The sequence below is a fragment of the Euprymna scolopes genome, chromosome 4 (genome assembly GCF_053919585.1).
Source record: "Euprymna scolopes isolate OS-2025 chromosome 4, ASM5391958v1, whole genome shotgun sequence".
Taxonomy (NCBI): domain Eukaryota; kingdom Metazoa; phylum Mollusca; class Cephalopoda; order Sepiida; family Sepiolidae; genus Euprymna; species Euprymna scolopes.
In genome coordinates, this window is record NC_136485.1 from 166,131,961 (window position 1) to 166,142,568 (window position 10,608).

The following is a 10,608-nucleotide window of genomic DNA, read 5'->3' on the forward strand; positions in this document are numbered from 1 at the left end:
ACGTGAACCGATAGCTTGCTGCCCAACTCCCTACACAGTACCCCTGATGTCTATGTCCCTGATAGTAGCCCCCTACAACAAAGTGACAATGTACCTTGTTTGGGGTGAAAATGTAATAAAATTTAAATGTCAATCACAAACCTAATCTTTTCTCTCAGCAGGATTTTTCGCTGTCACCCGGGCACACCGATGATAATTAAAGAATAAAAAAAATCATATCTGTTCGGATTTCTCCAGTACTTCGGGAGTCTCGGCCTCCCTCCCTCCCCCAGTGGGTAGCTTAACCGCTCCCTGTGACGGTCACATCACAGAAGAAGAAGAAGAAGAAGAAGAAGAAGAAGAAGAAGAAGAAGAAGAAGAAGAAGAAGAAGAAGAAGAAGAAGAAGAAAGAAAGAAAGAAAATAGAGAATAAATAAAGATATATAAATATTTACATCAAAACAGAAAAAGATCAAGGAAATAATAAAATAATAATATCAATAATAACAAAAAATAATAATCGTAATAATAAGACTATAAAATTATAAAATTATACATCGATAAAAAAAGCATAAGGCAAAAGAAACCCCCAGGACAATTTATTTTTAATTAATTAATTTTTCTTTACAATTTTCATCACGGTCTCTGCTTTTGTAACTTAATGAAATTATTAAATAAAATAGGAAATTTTGATTTTGCTTATGAAGAAAATAATTAAAAAATAATAAATTAATAAACTTTGAACGGAAAATACCGAACGCTAACTTTTACTAAAAGAGTAAAAATTATTTCCTTAGTTTATTCTTCCTTTGAAGTAATACTTTAAAAATATTTACACCCTAAAGCGTTTTAACAAATTGTAAAGAAGTATTTTAGTCTATTGAAAATAACATATCAATAACAATAAAAATTAAATATAAATATTGATTGCACATAATTTGCTGAAATTGTGAACATGAAGCAGTATACAAGATTGAAATATTAAAACACTTTAAGTAGATAAGCATGCGATAAAACAAATTCAATCATAATAAGTTACATGCAATGTTACGTAAAGGTATTTTATACTTTTATGGTTGATTTTGGTGATTTAAAATTTTTAATATTTGTCTATTCTCTGCCGTTATAAGATATTGTCGTAAACCGTTGTAATTCAATTCAAAACGAATGCTTTTCATTTGATGTTAATATCATAGACATTGAATTTGATATTTTGAAATACTGATACAAAAGTGACACAGAAATTGTATGATATTGAGTGATGAAAATCATGAAAGAATTTACGATAAAATTTAGAACATCCCATTGCAATTATCTCCCTTTTTGTTTTATGTTTGAATAGTAAATTTTTCTCATCGGATAATTTTGAACATCTACATATTACTACTTTTCATCTCAATCCAAAGATGATCTTATATTACGAGAACGCAAGTCATAGTGAGATGCAGTATGTTTTCGCCCCTAAGTGATGATACACACATTTTAAAGTGGTATATATATATATATATATATATATATATATATATATATATATATATATATATATGTGTGTGTGTGTAGTTAAATTCTGTTTTAAAATTGAAGACTTTTGTAAAATCGGCTTATGCAAGTGCTAAGTCTATTTCTATTTAACAATTTTAGTTAAGGCCTTTTTTTATCCTTATATAAATGAATTCTCTTTTGTCATTATAAACTTTTTAGAAATCGGATTATGTAAGTCCTAAGTCTGTGTTAGATTAAAGTTATTTTTTTTTCCTTCCGGAATTTAAACTGCATTGTTCATTATTATTTTTGCATTTTTTATTCAAAGAGTCTTTAGACTATATATATATATATATATATATATATATATATACATATATATATATATGTGTATATATATATATATGTATATATATATATATATATATATATATGTCGAATAATTGATGTAGAAATTATTATTTTATTCATCGCAATATTTTATATTTAGTTAAATTCGGTGCTAAATTTCATGGCTGCTTATTGCAAAGTAGACCAGTAGCCGGTATAAACCTTTTCTTATTTTTTTAAGAAAAAAAAAAAAAATATATATATATATATATATATATATATATATATATATATATAAATTATTCGACATTTATAATTCCTTAATTAAGTGTAAATTTTATGTATACAGTTAAGGACACTTTCATCTTTTTTATTTAAAACGTTACGTTTATAGTTCCAGATAGTTACTGATTCTCACAGCCAAAAGTGAGAAAATATGTCTTTAAGCTTATAAGTCACTACTTTATTTATAATGACTTATTTAATATTAGGTGAAATTTATGTTACTATATGTGTTTGATAATAATGCTGGTTTATAACCATCTAAATTAATGAATGTTTATGTTTTGATAATCTTCCTTAATCAAATTTGCTGTGGATGCAGTTATATCTCATAGGATTAGTGAATCTTTGGACGGAGGCTTCCTTTCTATGGCAATTGCTCTTGACATATCAAAGGCCTTTGATAGGGTATGGCCTATAGGTCTACTCCATAAGATCTTCCGCTACGGTACTGTAAATGGTTTCTCAATTATTAAATAATTTCTCTCAGATAGGTTCATGGTTGATGGGCAGAAATCAGAAGCTCACAGTATTAACGGTGGAGCCCCTCAGACTTCAATCCTGGGCCCAACACTCTTCCTAATCTACATAAATGATCTACCAAATCACATCCTAAGATCACTCGTAGACATTTTTGCTGACGATACTGCCATCTATGGCAACACTTCAAAGGTCGTAAATGACCAAGTTCTCTTTGATTCTCTCTCCTCTCATCTTGAGCACGTGGTACAATAGAGAAAGACGTTTCTGGTTACTTTTAATCCATCTAAAACCAAACTTCTATCTTTACAGCGCTATGATCCCCGTATGGCATCAATCGAAATTTATGGCTTTCGTATTGGGAAGACTCCATGTTTAGATAAACTTCTGGGCTTGACCTTTACTCTTGATCTGAAATGGAACATAAACATCAAATCCGTTGCCAAGGTCGCTGACAAAATGGTGACATCATTCTACTGCTCCAGTAGATATGTCACTGCTGATGCAATTCTCTACCTGTATAATGGAGTAAAAACTAGTAAAATGAAATTCATTATCATCTTTACTCTATATTGAAAAAAGACGATCGGGGTTTTAATCGCATATAAACATTGTTTTACACTCCATAAAACCGGCGAAATTCGATTTGAACATTGCAAAATGACAAAACCTTAAAATATAACAAAAAATAACAATGGCGGTAAATTTTTCACAAATACTAAAACAGCCAAATTAAACATTAAAAATATGCGGAAATACTATATACATTGTATCTCGTTAAAGTTCAATCATAAGTCCAGTAAAATATAACAGTAAAAGTTTTACCTTTGGTTTGAAATATTATGAAAAAGACATATATAGGTGCGTACATATAAAAAAAATATATATCACATTAAAACAGACAACACCTAAACCAATTAACTTCTGGGTTCTATGAACAGCCATCAGTTACAAGTTTCTTTGTTGATAACAATTTATTAAGTATAAATATCGTAATTTGTAGCCTGAAAAAAAGTAATATTTAAATTATTTCTCTTAGATTTCTCTTTATTTTAGAAAATATGAATTTTTAATTCCTAAAAGTAAGCATTATTTAAATTTTAACTAAATTTTTAATTAACTTTATCGAAAACTTATTTTCATTTCAAATTTTTTTATGTAGAATTATAAACTAAATTTTTGTGAGGAATTATAAAACTTAAAAGAAAAATAAGAAACCATGGAAGACTTAAAATCAACTATGGCACAGCTGTGAAATATCAATTGGAACAAGAGAAAATAGAAGGAAGATTTCAAAAATAATTACTGACGCAACAAAAGAAAATAAACATTATTATAAACTTTAACAAATAAAATCTAAGTCACGGAAATTAACATAGCATTTTCATAAAATGCAGTCTGGGACGCAGTTAACAATTTCATTTACACCTCGGACGAAAACAAGACTGTCGGGTCGCATTTTAGAAGGTATAAAGGTCTATATAACATTGTCGTGCTTATTAATTCGAAAACAGAACATAATAAATTCGTGGATTACATTTTACCGCGAAAAACGTGTGACTTCACTTTTTTGAAACCGTTAAACAGAATCGTTCAGTCCAAAAACATCGCTATTTCGTAAAAGTGGGGATGCCTAAATTTAACCAAGTAGGATGTTAAAAATATTTAATATTTGCATCAATAGTCGACAAATACTGCGACGATTTTAAACTTGCTGAACTGAATATTGACGATTTTAAATGCCTGGTATTTTTACCAAGATCGGTATTGTCGAAAGACCCTGAAATTCGACACAGATTTTTAACTAAATTAGAAAGTGAATCAAACCTCACACTATAAAAGTTGGCAGAAAAATGCCACCCAGGAATTGATGTTAAAAAAGATTCAAAGAACATTGAAGAATCCGGTGTGGTGTACTAAGAAAGATACATAAAAAGTCAAAACCTTATTCTCCAGATGAAATTTAAAAAAATAAAGCACATTATTCCTCGCACAAAAAATGATAATTATCTGAAAATCTAAGTAAAGACTGTTCGTGTTAAGAAATACAGAAATTGGGTGCAAAAATTTAATAAATTTTGTAAGAAAGTTGGAACTTTTACGACAGAGAACAAAAATCTCGTCAGAATTGAAAGAAAGTTTCGGTTTGAGTTTTCTCAGTTGGTCTGGGAAAATGCACAAAAATGTAAGCCAGATTTGAATTCAAAGAGAATACGCTACTAGCATTCAAGAAAAAATAAATATATCCTCAGAGAAAATTAACGAGGATCTATAAAGACTTGTCAAAACCGGTATCTTATCGAAAGTGGAATTCAGTCAATGGGCAGTCCTTACTATCTATGTCAAAAAGAAACTAAAAGAAATCCGTGTTTGCACCGATTTCTCCGCTGGTTTGAACTCAGTGCTAAAAGACTACAATTATGTATCTCTAAAGAGGTTTTTACTAAGATAAATAGAGAAAAAATCTTCTCTAAAATTGAGTGAATTATACATTCAAATTATAGTCGAGGAAAATAGCTCATAGAGGCTTTGTATTAACCCCCATAAATTCAAATTCAAAAGGTTAGTTTTGGAAGTCAAGTTAAGGCGCTTATTTTTCAAGAAATTATGGATATTATGTTGGGCGGCTTTGATAACGCGTTCCCATACCTAGGTGACATCATCATAAATGAAACCAGCGAAAAAGATCGAGAACATGTCCATAATGTATTCTCTCGAATACATTATTTTTGTTTTCTAAAAGAAATAAAATACTTATGAAAGAAAAGGAACCTATTGCACACAGAAAAGCATTATACACAAATACAGAAGGAATTTCTTGTTATAAGCTTCCCAATTACAAAGTTCCACCGATATTTACACGGACGACTCTTATATTGCAAACCTTTCTCATGTACCGATAGTGAAATTAAAACCATGAGGTGTAATACCATCAGAGAGCTTTTGGTCACATTGCATGAAATTATACGGGAAGCACAAAAAGGCGAATTTATTAGTGCTACAAAACAGAAAAACCACAAATGCTAGCAAATACAGAAGAGTTTTGCTATGTATGATGATATCCTACTTTACAGTAGAAAGGATCGCCATACCAAAAGCGTTACAAAAAGGATAATGAAAGACTTTCACTGGGAATAAATAGAATGAAGAGCCTTAACCGTAGTTACCTATATCAGCCGAAGATAGATAGACACATCATAAACATGGTCGACTCATTTGGCAAAGTCACCTTTAATCACATTTAAGACATGGCTCAAAGCAGACCAACCCTGGTCTAGAATTCATATAGATATTGCATGGCCAATGGTTAGAAATACTCAGATATAAGAAACTAACAAAAGAGGTAGTTTATGAATTATTTGTGTTGTTTGGAGTTGTTGAATAGTAGAATTTTTAAATATAGATCTACCAGATATGAATATGTTTACACCAAGTCTGGGATGTACTCATAACAGCACTATTAATTTACAGATTTTACCAATTTTAAACCAACTTCATTGATTGGATCCTATTATTTTGGTTGTGTCTTCAGACATAGACATCAATTTGAATATTCTTTATTGCATCTTGTTGTGGAGAAAAAATGGACAAAATATGAACTCTTCCGGACTATATAAATAAACGACTATAGGTGTGACCTCTGTACTTTCCCAGTACGTTATCTTGCCGGTATGTGCCACGACTGTTGCTCTCTGTGTATTCTGTTTTGCTTTTCCTTAGTGATTCTTACGGGCCATTATTCATTTACAGATTTTACCAATTTTCAATCAACTTGATTGCTTGGATCTTATTTTATTTATTTTTTTTTTTGTTATATCGTCATACATAGACATCAAGTGTAATATTCTTTTTAGCATCTTGTTGTAGAAACAAAATGGACAAAATATTAACACTTCCAGACTGTATAAATAAACCAAAAATAACGACTATAGGTTTGACAGTATATTAACGCAGTACATTATCTTGGTGGTATGTGCCACGACTGTTGTTCTCTGTATATTTATGGGATTTTTTTCAGTATCCATGTTTTCCTTAGTGAATCTTCTGGAATTCAACTCGAATTCACAAAAGAGATACTCACAAGAACTTGGCGACGAATAACTCCAAATTAAAAAGAGCCACCAAGGAAAATATTCGGTTCGAACAAAAAAAGAAAATGATAAATTTATACTAGTGTAACCCAACCAAGGTAAGATTTACCCCAGAGGAGGGATTACAGAGAGCTAAATTAAAGCAATTTTTGAAAATCACCCAAAAAGGAGGCCAGCGAAAGAGAAATTAGAGCCCTTTTTTATTGTAATGGTGGGTCCGGAAATCACCAGATCACCCTACCGATTAGAAAGGAAGATGACGTGGTCGCTGATGTGAAATAAATTTTTTGTAACGGAAAAAACAAAGATGACTTTATGAAACAATAAACTGTAAAGGTAATTATTTGGAGATATTAGCAGATGTTTAGTATTGAGTTTGACCCCGGGGGTCAAGTATGGGCTCCTCAGTGCGAGAAACGATTGTCGTTGAGAACCATTGTTGGTGGAAAATTACCTGATTGAGGTGGGTTCCGACTTAAGTCAGTGCAGAGCAAGAAAAATCAGAATTGCAGAGAGTTTTGCAGAGAGTTTTGAACTGGGGAGACTGTCCACCGCTCCCACGCCCCGATAATTACTCGTCTTTTGACCGATTGGAAAATCTGTTATTGGAACATTGTAACTACCAGAAAAAGAAACTTGAATCGATATTTTATTTCTTTTATTTTTGATTCTCCTGTGAAAAACTTTACATACGTATTATTTTTATTTTTTCTCTTTCTTAATTTCATACGAAAACTACAACCAGCATCGGTTATTATTATTATTATTATTATTATTATTATTATTATTATTATTATTATTATTATTATTATTACTTACTTACTTACTTACAAGTGAACTTAAAAGAAAAAAAACAAGTTGAATGGTCTTTCTCAGCAGAAGATAGAGGAGATCAACAACTGTTGCGTCTTGTGTCATATCAATCCTTCTTCATGAAAGCAACTGGGGCTGCGTTGCAGAACTTTGGTGGGGGTCCTAACCACCTAGAACTACCCTAATGATCTGCGGGACTTCAAAAACGTTATACGAGTAATGACACACCAGAGCTATCATAACAACAGAGTAGCATTCTCAACGAACAAAATACTTTTCCAACTGAGGCATACCACAAAAGTATGTCAACTAACGACGAGATTAAAACGGTTTTCCTTCAATTATTTTTGTGTCAAAGAAAAATTATTTAAATTATTTCAATGTAAAATAATAAACTGTACAGCGTTATTATTTTCTCAAGTAAATGTCGTTCTTGAGGAAAAGTATACAGGATGGACGACATTAAAGAGATTATTTTAAAGATGTTACAACAGCAACAGCAACCAGAACTACAAAAACAAAAAATCACATTGCGTTTCAAATTATGGCACATCAACAATTATGAAACTAAACATAACGTGCATTTTATACCCACGAGTGGCTTGTGTCCCACCGTTCATCGCATCTGGAGCAAAAGCTCTCTCTAAAGTAGCGTTCCGCAAATCGTTATGTGACGTGGTGATCAACATCACGCCATGTCACGGTGGTGGTGGTGGTGGTGGTGGTGGTGGTGGTGGTGGTGGTGGTGGTGGTGGTGGTAAAAACGAGCATTGCTAAGAAAAGTTGTTATTTATGGATATATTGAATTGATAAAGGGTGAAATCTTTCTTCTTCCATGGTAATTGAGATTGACGCAAACAGCCATTAAAAACACACTAGCTAAAAAAGTTGATATCTTGGATTATAAAGATATATTTAAAAAATGTCAAAATGGCGCCTTTTTGCAATTTGACAAGTTCCATCACAATTCCACTCAAATTAACCAAATTCTAGGCTGGTCAAATTTATTTGTGGGTAACCCGAAATATAGGCCATATATTATGAGTTTCTTTGTATAATGAAAAAATAAGATGGTGGATACGAATTCAAGTGTCTAGTAATTGTTATTCAGGAATTCAGTTATCCCCAAAAGAAAATCAATTTTTTTTTTACTAATACGAAATGGCACTTGCGAAAAATCCTTCGTTATGAAAACGAAGCAAGAGGAGGAGGAACCTTCTCACGTGAGTGATGTTGAAGGGTAGAGACCTAATTGATGGTGAAGGCGATGGGCCCTCCTGTTGAGAGTGTCGGTCAGAGATACATATTTGAAGAAGAAGAAGAAGAAGAAGAAGAAGAAGAAGAAGAAGAAGAATTAAAAGCTTGAGTATTTCAAAAACTGCCTGAAATTGATTTACTAAGAATTGTGAAATGTAATTTTGTGGATCGGGAAGTAGGATTAAACCCACCTGATTCTCAATATAATGAAAGGCAAAAATAGCCTCAAGTACACGCTCTGCCTGACCACCGGGTAACCAACACCATTCAGAGACAAGAAAAACCTTTCATTTAAGTTTCTAAATCCACACTGTAAAGAGACAAGTCCTCAGATTTAAGGTTGACCACCCAACTTACTAATAGAAGCTGCCAGTTCCCTAGCATGTGCATCTGTATCAGAAACTTATGAATAATCAGAGTTTGTAACTTTCAGTGTATAATTATGTTGTTATTTTTATACAAACCCATTTATCAACTTGCTATTCTTTTCTTCTTTTTTCTGGTTTGAAATGACCTCTACTTTCCAATGATGTTGGCCTAAGAGACCAAGGCTCAACGGATTCCACACTCTATCAAAAGCAACATGACGAGAGTGACAACCTGTCCGACGGGATTTTCTTATCAATTAGGACCCTGGTCGAAGAAACAACCCAGTCCCTACGACCAAACGAGACGCAGAGCGGATAAATCTGGCGACATCACATGAAAACTGTTTTGCATGAAAAAAAGGTCGAAATAAAAAGAAAAAGCATAGAAAATAAAAATTAAAAAAAACGATTGAATAGAAAAAAATAATCGAAAAGAAAAAAGCAAAGCTGGACCACAGACTTTAGTCAATCGACTATAAGATTTAGGACAGCTCACCAAAAAAAACACCCAGCAGCAGAAGACCGAAGGAGCAAACAGCCAGGAAGACGGTAAGTCACGTTTTTGGCCCCCTTTTCACACATTGCGTAGTTATGTGCTCTGTCTGTGTTTTGTTTAATCTTAGGATTCAACTTCGGTAGTTTTGTTGTTGGGTGGTAGGAGTAATAATTGAGAAATATAGTGATGGGTTCCCAAGAGGAGGTGCTGAGAACGAAATAGACAAAAGTCACTCAGTGGGTGAGGGAGCCGAGGACTCACTAGATTTACTGTGGGGGATAATCATAGCATCCTATGGGGAAGATGCTGCGGGTTTTGAGGAATGGCTAGCTACAATTGAAAAAAAGAAGCTAGTATGTGGCCTGATTGATCGGTAAATGGTGTTGTTGGCCTGTGATGGGGCAACGGTGTTGGTTTCAGATTTTAGCTGTAGAAGCAGACCAAGGCTTACCTGGTCCGAATTCATCGAATCCACATTTATATTTGGCTCGATAGAGAGTAGAGAGAATTGTTGATGGTAGTTTTGGCTAGACGAGTGTTTTTTGTGAAAGGTTGGGATTACTGGGATCACATCATCTATTTTATGGAGGAGAGAGAAGTGCTGGCCTCTCGCTTCCCGGGAATACTTTTCTTGCTTTGTCCCCGAGTTGGCGACAATCTCTAGCAAAGTGATTGGAACCTCTACACTTGTTACACTGCATTGCGACTGCGTCCAGATGGTCGGAGGTTGAAGGTTGATCCACACGCACACGGAGAAGAACTCCGCTTTGAACCGGAAGTGCAGCAACAAGCTCATCTACCTCTAACTCTTCTCTCATGAGAGCTCGAACTCTAGCAAGAATCTGTTCCATGGTTATATGTGCTTATGTATGTTTATTTTACGCACTTTATAGTCATGTGAAGAAGTAAATAAACACATACAGGGTGAAGCGATAAAATTGTCGCCCTAGACGACTTGATTCCATTTTTTTTTTTATGAAAACTGCTTTTTTGTTGTTTTTTTTCTGTTTTTTTTTTTTTGCTTTGTTTT